Source organism: Pimephales promelas, chromosome 2, assembly GCF_988280905.1.
Source record: "Pimephales promelas chromosome 2, fPimPro1.hap1.1, whole genome shotgun sequence".
In the NCBI taxonomy this organism is placed as follows: Eukaryota; Metazoa; Chordata; class Actinopteri; order Cypriniformes; family Leuciscidae; genus Pimephales; species Pimephales promelas.
In genome coordinates this window covers 45,764,942-45,776,029 of record NC_142770.1, presented here as the reverse complement: position 1 = coordinate 45,776,029, position 11,088 = coordinate 45,764,942, and the positions used below count along the sequence as shown (strand labels likewise).

General features: G+C 39.4%; 1 long non-coding RNA gene across 1 annotated transcript; it reads left to right on the top strand.

The window, feature by feature from the left end:
• The first annotated feature begins 258 nt into the window (after positions 1-258).
• On the top strand, positions 259-10,603 carry LOC120485805 (uncharacterized). The gene is made up of 4 exons (XR_016147520.1): positions 259-331; positions 7,948-8,082; positions 10,337-10,489; positions 10,576-10,603. It is a non-coding gene; the product is annotated as an uncharacterized LOC120485805 (long non-coding RNA).
• The last annotated feature ends 485 nt before the right edge of the window (positions 10,604-11,088 follow it).

Genomic DNA, 11,088 nt, shown 5'->3' with positions numbered 1-11,088 from the left:
TATCCAATAAAACATTTTCAATCAAAGAAAAGCAGTGGTCAAATGTATTTTTTTTTAGTCTCAAATATATTTTTGAATTCAAACACTTTTTTCTTTGATTGAAAAGTTTTTTTTTTCCAGTGAAGTGAAGGTTTTTTTTAATTGAAAATAGTTTTTTTGATTGAATAATAAAGAAACAAATATACCTTCATATTATTAGCCCCTCCCCCTGATTCGACGTGGAGCTAAAACCGGCAGCGGCGTCCGCTGTCGTGCTCTAACAAACACACACACACAGCGCGAGAAGGCCCTGCACGATTGGAGAGACTGGAGAGACTCAGAACCTCTGAAGGTGAAGTGAGTTTCCCTAGGTGTTGTTTAAACACGCGTTTAACTTAGTTACGTTTGTAAAGAATGCATTGTATGCTAAAGACGATTCACCATCAGCAAAAACAGCGAGTCTATTACGTTCGGTCAAATCGCTCCAGCTCGTGAGTTTTAAGAGCACTCTTCCCTTTGATTATCTAATTTAGATTTTAGTAAAGACATGAACAGCTTAATAAAAAATATAAAATATTGTTTGTATCCATAACGTTTACTGATGGTCGCCGTGACGCCGCCAACAAACAGTGCAAGTTAGGAGATCGATCATTTGATTAGCTTTTTGGTTGCGCACCTAAATGGCCAAATGAATACAGAACTATCAAAATGCCAAGTCGGTACGTGTACGTTTTGATAGTTTGTTTTTTCGTTTGAAACAAAAGAGACAAAATAACGAGAAACCACCCTTTTTTCGTTTGTCGTTTCAAACCAAAAACAAAGAAACCTTAAAAAAAGAGCCGTTTTCCAGTTTTTGGTTCTGAATCCAAAAACGAAAACGGTCCGATTTTGTTTTTTTTTTTCAATTCCTTTACCATTTTTCCGTTTGAAGATCTACAGGTTGGCCACGTGACCCGGAAGTAATAGTAAATATGGCCTATCAAAATAAAAGCCAAGCTTTTAGAACGGTCATAATACGCTAACGTTATACCAGAGTCACGTTAGAAGAAGAAAAATCAATGAATAAATAGAAACCTGGGCCGGAATAAATATGTTAGCAACAGTAGTTTATTACAACTATTTAATATCATGCCTATCCAGACCAAGCGGCAACCTCCCCGTCTCTCTCTTGAAGCCAACACGGAAGTGAATTAAACTGCAATTTATCGAGTGGCCGCTCAAATCTGAATCTCCCCCATGTTAAAATGCCCAACTTTACAGCAGAAAAAAAACATGTTTACAGCCTGGAGCAAAAAGTGGCTTTGGTCTATAGAGCTCATTTTTCCCTTCATGACAACTGTGAGGGGGGTAAAAAATTTTTTACAACTCATCTGTTTAAATTATATTTAAGCCTTAAAGTTCTGCATAATTAAGGGCGTGGCCACTTGAGTGACAGGTGGATTCTTGCCGCCGCTTTCACTGCTAGTCGTTTGTCTGCTGTCTGTTAACGTCACCCTCAGCTGTGTTTGTGCTTTTCCGGGATTATTTCATACAATTTAATACATGTATTATACCTTCGCCCGTGCACGCCGTTGGATTCCGTCGTGTTGAGTATGGAGAGAACGACCAGCGCCGTGTTTCCAGCTGTTTCCCTCGCATGCACTAATGGATGTCTGATGATTTCAGCGCTTTGAATGAGCGCGGATTTCTAGTTCATGTTCTTGAAGTTCTGAGGTAATATCTTTGGTTTGACCATCTGAGAAACTGAGAGGCGGCCTTGAATCACTGTCACATGCACAAGCTTAGAGCAATATTGTAAGTAATTAATACATTTTTAACTAGCAGAATAACAATGCATCACGATGCACATAGTTGACTGCTTGTATGTTGTGAGAAATGTGTGTGATCTGTGTTAATGTATTTGTATACATGCTCTCAACTAATTGCCCCTTGTGTGAGATTAATAAAGTTGATAAAAAAGTAAAGTAAATAGTCTCACTTTTAGTTACGTCTTAACTATTATAATATTTCGAAGGGCAAAACATGAACTTTAACCATTGGCTTTACTTTTTCAATCAGCTGTCAATTCAGCGGCAGTAGCATAGCATTAGCACCTCAGCTCCACCCGCGTCACGCCTCTTTGCCCATTTTAATTTATCCGGTAGTGACGAGAGGTGACGCACTGTAGAAACAATGACAGATATCACAATAGATGATGGAGAAGTGAACTGTGCATGATGCATCACTACGCTGAACTTTATCTGAAAAAACTAGGCTATTTTAAAGTAGAATTCCATAAATTATATTCAATAAATATAAAACTTTAGGTGTTCTCAAGTGGTCTTGAATCAAATAATGATGGCAGTTGTTAAATATAGGTTATTCTGCTCATTACCAGCCTAGTAATTGCTGACAACATCTGGCCTTTATAATCAATCTGGAATGTAAACAAAACATTTCAGGGTAGTCCTACACATTTCAAAGAAGACTATTATACAATAAATATGAGGCGCTAGAAAAACAAAATTCATCAGGTGGTATCCAATGATAGTCCCTCCATGGGCCCAAACTTTTCTGTAGATTTTTCCATAGACAGCTTTTCAAAGCTGCCTTACCGCTTTCACGCAATCTGTTCTTCGGAGAAGCGCATTCGCGCCCATGGTCACACCATTTACGCTTAAACATATTGTGCGTCTATGTCAGCTTAAACGCGAATGCATGTTTAAAATACATGTAAAGCTTTGGTATATTAAAGAATCCTCTGTGCAAATTAACAACACTATTTAATTATTATTTACTGCATAGCTACCGCATCTAACATTAGCTGATACGGTCAGGAATTTACGTCAATTTTAAAATATTTTTTTTTTTATGTTATTATTGCTTAAACCACCCTTGATTTAACCTAAGCCGAGTCATTTCCAGAAGTGGTCTAGATCATACAGCCGGAGCCGGTTTTTATGGTGAACATGAATCGGCCCAGTGTTTTACAGCCGTAACAAAAATGCATGTTCCAGAGCGAGCTGCGGGCCACAATCGGCCCGGTTAACACGTAGCCGCAGACGCCACGGGGCAGCCGAGCTCAGGCTGATTGTTCATGCTAGCTGGGACACAAAGTTGCGTAGGCTCAAGGTGTAGCTATGCGCTTGGTGTCGGCAGACTAAAATCTTTTTTTTTTTTTTTTTTAGAAAAATCCAGCAGATTCTTGTTCTAAATATCACAGACTGTGGTGATTTTCATGTTGATCTACTGTTTTATTATTTAATAATTGCCAAATCATGACCATACTGTATAGACTACATGATCAAATATGCCTAATGAGGAGAAAGAGCTCATTTTGGTGAGTAGGCTAATTTGTGAAGGCACAGTTATAATAGAAAGTTTTTATTACAGAACATAAGTTAATCTCCATGACAGTAGCTTGCACACAGCAGCAAACACAGTACGACACCTACTGGTATGTTTTTGTAACCGTTTTGAACTGCCCTAGGTTTTAAACTTCGTTGGAGTGGACTGAGAACCTTCACATATGTCGTTTTTGATTGTATTATTAACAAACTACTATCACTATTAGTCTATTACCTAGCCTGTTCAATACATTTCTATTGACACTGTATAGCGCGAGCGACGCTGTCCATTTAATGTGGAAACCACATTAAATATAAATTTAATTATATGTAGTAGCGCTAACAGCAACAAACCTGCACCACCCTTTTTTCGTTTGTCGTTTCAAACCAAAAACAAAAACCTTAAAAAAAGAGCCGTTTTCCAGTTTTTGAACTTTAACCCCGGCGTGGTCGATGCAGGTCGGCGCAGCAACAAAACCCTGCGCGTATTCCGCGTCCTGTCTGAAAGTCTCAAGCTGAATGTGTGAGTTGGCAGCCCTGCGGGGATGCATCGTCGGGAGCGTTCTGCCGCATGCACACAGTGCTTATACATGTGGGGATTGTTTACATCAGAGTAGGGATGGCTCGATACCACAATTTTGGCTTCGATACGATATCAGAACCTAATACCTCGGTACCGATACTAAATCGATACCACAGTCGGAAAAAAAAGTCTAAATTTAAGTGAATTGAAACAATTTTATTAAACACTGCTTGAAACTCTCAACTACCATATGTGCAAAAAAAAGTATCCAAAAAAAAAAAACATCAAAATTAAAAAAAATAAACAAATTATGCGTGGGTAAAATTTTGATTTGGGGGAAAAAAACACTGATATTATACAATTAAAATAGGTTAATATCTATAATAATAGATTAACATAATAGAATAATAAAATGACGTAAACCATTAGCTGTCATGCATCAACAGAGAATTATCAACATTTATTGCATTGATTCATCTTGGTTTGGTTACTGTTTTTGTTTGGGTTCATATTATGCATATAATGCATTGCAAAAAGTAATGTTATGATGCTAAACATTTATTAGGATATTACATTTTTAGGTCATTTTATTACTGATTGATCTAGATTAATCAATGCTATATTGTTAGGCCAGGTTCCTTAATGAATGTTGACAAATGTAGCTTAATTGTAGGCTAATATTATTAATATTTATATTACTACCATCTCTCTCTCTCTCTATGGGTCGCCACAGCGGCAGTAATGCCATTCATTTTACTATCACTTTTATGCTTTATTAATTCAAATTAAATGAATATATTTGTTTGAAACTGCAAAAATGATGAGCTCATGAGACGGTAACTGAATTGGTTCTAGCGTGTCATGCAAGAAGATTTGAGCTTTCGTGTTTACCGTATCATATTTAATTGATAAGCTCTTATTTATGTGCGCTGTTCAGTGTTCAATAAAAGTCTAAATTAAATAATTTGAATGATGAACTCACCAGTTGATCTCTTGAACAAGTCCGGATGAGCAACTGACGAGCGCTTTGGCAGATTTGATGTGTTGCATTCCATGGCAACACATTATTATTGAAAGCAAAGTTTGCAGAGTGGTGCATTGAGGTCTGTTTCTACACTATTCTCATTAATTTAGTAGGCAAAGTAATGCCTTATTTCACTCATACTGCTCTCTCTATTTGTTAATTTCGGGCGTGTAAAAATCCGAATGAGCTTCATTTCCACCGTGTTCCTTCGTTTGCCGGTTTTGCGTGACTCGCGTCAGTTTCGGTAGCGCACTGCCGCCTAGTGGATAACTTCGGAACAGCAGCTCATCAAATACCGAATTTAACAAAATGATGATATTGTACCGTTTGAAATTTATTATATACCAGTATTTTTGCAATACCGGTATACCGCGCATCCCTACATCAGAGTGCGCGCGTGTTTTGCGCAGCACGCAGTGTTTGAGCGTTTGAAGGAAAATAAGCAGCTAATGCGCGCTCTAAAAGTCTAAATTTGAATTTATTATTTTTCACGGTATTTTGAAGAGCCCGCGATAACAATATCGTGCATATTCATTACCGCGATTTATCGCATTACCGAATACCGGCACATGTCGTGTGTGTGTGTGTGTGTGTATGTGTGTACTGTCACTTTAAGAGCTGCATGGATCCAATAGGTGGTTTGCAGTCACGTGATTGTGTTGACGCGTGGAATGCAGATGGAGGGCAAGGAGTGAAGAGCGCAATGGACGCTATTACAAGAGAAATATATCAACAGAAAATTGAGACATATGTTGGACGTGATCCTTGCGTTATAAAGAGGACCGATTTTCAACTGAATTGAGAGATTTGCCTGCCATCGAGGCTGTAGATATCGGCAACTAATGGCGCTTTTCCACTGCATAGTACGGTTCGGTACGGCTCACTTGTGGTGCTTTTCCACTGCATGGTACGGTACAGTACGGTTCGCTTCAGGTCGCTTTAAATGGTACCTGGTCTGTTGAGGTTCCAAGCGTACCGTACCGGTACTAAAATGTGACGTGAAACACTGCAGATCACTGATTGGTCAGACAGAATCGTCACTACCAGCGTCACTACTAGCGTCATTGGATTTGCGACACGAGACACGAAACACTTTTTTAGCAGTATTTTTGTTTTGCTGCCATCAGCCTCATTTTAAACACATTTTTCCGTCTAGCAGTTAAAAACAACCACATACCGAGAATCAGGAACACCATCCCCTCGATAGTCTCCATTGTTCCTGTGTTGTGGGTTTGAAAATGTGGCGCATTTAAGATGATGTCATGGCAGTAGAGGCGCGCGCAAATAACGATCAGTCCCACACACTTTGAAGGGGTACTACTGCAGTGGAAACGCAAAGCGATCCGAACTGTTCCGCGCTGAGTCGAAGCGTACTGAGCCGAACTGTACCGTACTATGCAGTGGAAAAGCGCCATAACTCGTCTTACAGACATACTTTGACTTTACGAAGTTCGGAAACTAGTCTGGTACGTTTCACAAACAGCCACTTAAGTGTATTTAAATACCTGAATAATGTAATTATAAGCCACATAAATAATGTATTATCTCACATTTGACGAAGTGATCACTGCGCACACACACACACACACTCTCACTGGCATTTTCCCATTTGGCTTTTCCCGACCGCAGACGAGGGTTTGCAAAGCATTTTTCCCGGTGTTTTTCTGTCAATTTCTTGTATTTTCCCCCCTTATGAACAACAACTTTGGCCACACGATAAAAACTCCTTGTGGTTTGATCGATCTGAGCAACCGTAAACGACGCCAAACATAGGCATTTTGAGTGTGTTATAGTGCTTCCTAAATATAGAAAATCACTTCCTGCCCTCCATCTGCGTTTCGCGCCATGGCAACACAGTGGCGTGACGTCACGTGAAAACAAGCTATATACTGTTACACATGTGTGCAGCACACAAAACAGTGTGCAAGTCATCTCGTGCTTGAAGGGTTTAAAGAGCCCCTATCACAGCATTTGAAATGTTCCTATTTTTGTTTTAGGAGTTCCCAAAAACAGTTTAACATGCATGCAAGGAAACACTTTATTTGTCGTATAGTATGCATTTATTTTTAACTGATTTGCTCACAGACTCCCAAATGATTCGTACAACGACTCGTTTTTCCAAACCACTCTAGCGTGACACTAATCGGCGGTGATTGGTCAGATGACAGACCCATAAACATATTGATAAAGCACTACAGTACTACAAGACGCTCTATTCTTTGACAACTCCAATAACAGCGACAAACATTTCACATATTTAAAAAAAATTTACATTGGAGACCTAGAAGCTGCGCTGAGCGTAACTTACACGCACGCGCGCACACACACACACATACTGCCTCGCGCCCTGACGCAACAAAACCGTTCAAAACCCATAAAAGCAAAAATTATTAATAATACTTACAGGTTGTGATTCGGAGGAGGAAGCTGATCCATATACACTGGGTAAGTAAGTTACTGAGCCCTCCTTCAGGAACAACCGCTTGTGAATGCACATTTGAATTCATTTATGTTTTTGAACTAACATTATTTGTCAATAAAATGATGAGAACACAATCGGGCTATAGTGTTGATATGAACTCTAAACACCGATTCTTCACATGCTCGTCCCTGGTAAATGAAAACAAAGTGGCTGAACTATCTCTGCATAGTAGAACACAGCGTCTTCTCGACATGATGCTATGATGAAGTGTTTGAGTGTGTAGACTTCGAGTTTACACTTCCGTCTGCGCGCGCAGTAACTGGGCGTGGCCAGTATGTATCTACGTCACGATGTAACAGCTAATGACTCGTTTCAAAAACAATTCATTTAATAGACTCACTTTTAAAAGACCATAACTTTATATACGGTGCACTTTCAGATTTTCATTCCCTTAGAGCTATATTCCACACCATATGAACAGTCATTTTCAAAAATCCATGATAGGGGCTCTTTAAAGTCATTGAAATGCTCACAAAGGAATCAATTCGTTTTATAACGACTATCTGATTCCTGACCTCAAGATTTTCGATTCCCAACCCTACAGTTGAGTGAGGCATGCGTTAATGATTGTGGTATCCTTACAGGAGTGTTAACCTTCTCTCTGTCTCTGTAGCGGCCATGAACTTCTCCACCTCCAGCAGTGAGAGCAGCTGCGGTACACCAATGACAAGCCTCCGTTCACCAGCCACTTCTGCACACCCAGAGTTCAGTTTTTAGAGCTGGACAGTGAGTCCGGCGGCTCGTACAGGTACAGGAGGTGTCCTTCCTGCTTCATTGCATCATGTTTGGCGATTTGTTTAGCTTTATATCACGTCATGCTCCTTCTCAAAGGGACTTAACTGGCATTCTTGATCTCCAGCTCTCTGGTACTAAAGGGAAAACGCCACAATTCTTTAAGAGATTCTGCTATCGATACATGTCCCCTTTTAAACCAACGCGAGAATGCGCTGTTATCTCAGATAACTCAATCCAGCGATACTAATCATAAACAACAGGTGTGTTCAAAGAACCCAATGGGCTTTATCAGTGATGTAGTGGTGCCTGGAAAAGTGGGTATACTCTTAATTTATGCCCCCAATATTTTTTTAAGCGACCCAGCAAAGGATGAACGCCCTGTATTATAAACATGTAAGACTACTAGTCTTGCATTAGTATTCAATATGCAAGACTATAGAATAGAGTATAATGAATACAATAGAACACATAGAATCAGTATTCTTGCATATCAGGGCCGCACATATGGTTTTCTAAATACCCAGGTGCCAGGTCCCATAAATTGTATTGTTAGGGGGGTTCGGGGACATGCCCCCCCGAGAAAATTTTGATTTTCCTGATCTCGAAATGAGCATTTTAAGGTGTTTTGATGGCCAAAAAATTGACAACAATAGCTTTAAAAGCATGAAGTAGCCTATTTGATCAGATTCTTAAACATGAGAATCAGTTCCAGTTTCAGCGACTTTTCTTTCCTAAATTAATCAATGTTTTTTGGACTAATCTGGTAATTTAATTAATGGTTCAATTGCTCACTCAAAAAGACAGTCACTTGTCACCACCCTCTGGCTAAATGATGCAATTGGCGCAAACGCAGACAAGTCAAACTTATTCGAAAAAATGTTATACAAATATATTTATACAATAATAATGGCAATATATTTAATAGGGTGCTTGTGTTGTTAAATTGAGCTTATAATTTCCACTGCCTTTAATCAAACAGATTATTTCTGTCGGTCATTTAAAACGTCTATTGAAAAACAGACGAAAATTTGAGCTACTTGCATCTTATCTCGCACTGTTGTTTACTGAAGCGTCGCGTTGGGATTTGCGCTCAGCTCGCGCTTCTATGAACAAAAATCCTGCATTCTTTGATTGGTCTCACGAACATTTTGACATTGACGAGCAGGTGAGTGCTGAAGCAGATCAGATGAGAAGGTCAGTTATCGTCACGATGGGAGAATCATTGCAGCAACAAATTAGAGTTAATATTACGGGTACAACTCTAACGGGGTGTTTTTTTTTATTCACGAGTATAGCAACTAAATGATGCGCATCAGAGGGGCTTTAAAAGTGGGTATACGCAATGCCGACTGAAAAGGAAGTGGGTATACGCTGTATACCTGCGTATACCCTGCACTACACCACTGGGCTTTATGCACAGCTGCACTACTTCCTGAACTTCAGCCAGCTCCTTGTTTCCTGTCTGCCATTATTGGACACATTGATTAATCCAGGTGTGCCTGACCTCAGTAGTCACTGCAACAATAATCAGACACACCTGAATTAATCAATTTGGCCAATAATGGCAGACAGGAAACAAGGAGATGGCTGAAGTTCAGGAAGTAGTGCAGCTGGGCATAAAGCCCATTAGACGGATCATGATTAGCACGATGATATTATTTTGGATGTCTCATTTGATCTCGGATGTTTTTAGCAACGTACGAAGAACAAAAAAAAAAAAGAGGGGGACGGGTGTCGACTTTCTTTTAGAATACATGCAGGATTTTGTGTTCATTTGATCCGAAACACATGACAGGTTGATTATTAAAGGTGAAAAATGATTAGGCACACACACACACACACACATTTGCACTCCCAAACGTTCAATTTTACAGAAAACAGCTAATAAACAGCTAATAAAAACCAAAATAAACAGCTCCCTACAGAAGCTGATTATTTGGATCTATGTTTATCCCACATCATAAACCCATATTGATAGGAAACTTGTGCAAAAATTCACACTCCCAAAGCAGAGAATCACTGTAACTGTACCCTTTTTTTCCTTTCCATGCCAAGCAAAAAATGCAGCATTTTAAATATTTTCATTTTGAATAAATGCAGGATTGTTTTATTTGAGTTCATTTGGTCAAAAACACATGACAGGTAACATTACACACTGATCAAGTAAATACAGGCGTATCGATTATAAGAGTCTTCTTCTTAAAAAAAATAGGATATGCAGCATTTGTGTTTAATGATAGAAATAATAGACTGTATATATGTTTCAGCGTCGTCCTCTTCCTCCTCCTACTCCTCCACCTCCACCCGACAGCCCAAATATGCCCCGCCATCTGCCACGCCGTCCACCCCCGACCCCTCCACAACCACAACAGGAGGATGGAGACGCCCCACTCCCTCCACAACAGGAGGATGGAGACGAGGTAATGGACATGCAGGTATTCAATGTAAGCTGTCAAACTCTGTTGCAATTGTGTGAACTTCTCATTTGATTTTTATTTCTCTACAGTATTTAGCCGGCAATGAAGAAGAGGAGGACTTATAATTTATTTTAAATAAATATTTGTAAATAGCATTATGGTCTACTCTTCTCATTTTTTGAAATATACTGTATTTCCAAATCTGTCGAGGTTTTTCAGAGATAAAAAAATTTGATATGTATTCAAAACAACAGAATAAGCTCTAATCCCTAACTGTAAAACTGTGTGACGTGTTTTTGAGCATGTGATGAGCAGTGTTGCCAGATCTCGCGAGACAAATAAGCAACCAGGCCGGTGAAAACAAGCCCAAAACAAGCGACTTTTTCTCATAGACCGTAAAAGAGCTATTTTAGAGCTTTTTTTTTTTAAGAAAAGAGCCCCTCTAGGTTTCGGGAAGAGAAAAATAAACTGTGTGCATGGTTTTACAATCCATGGGGATGGATGGTTTTAAACTGCATAAAGATTGTCAATTTACATCCACGTGGACAGATTGGTAAACTGCGCGCAGTTTTTGCTGTGCACACGGTAGCCTATAGCTTGGC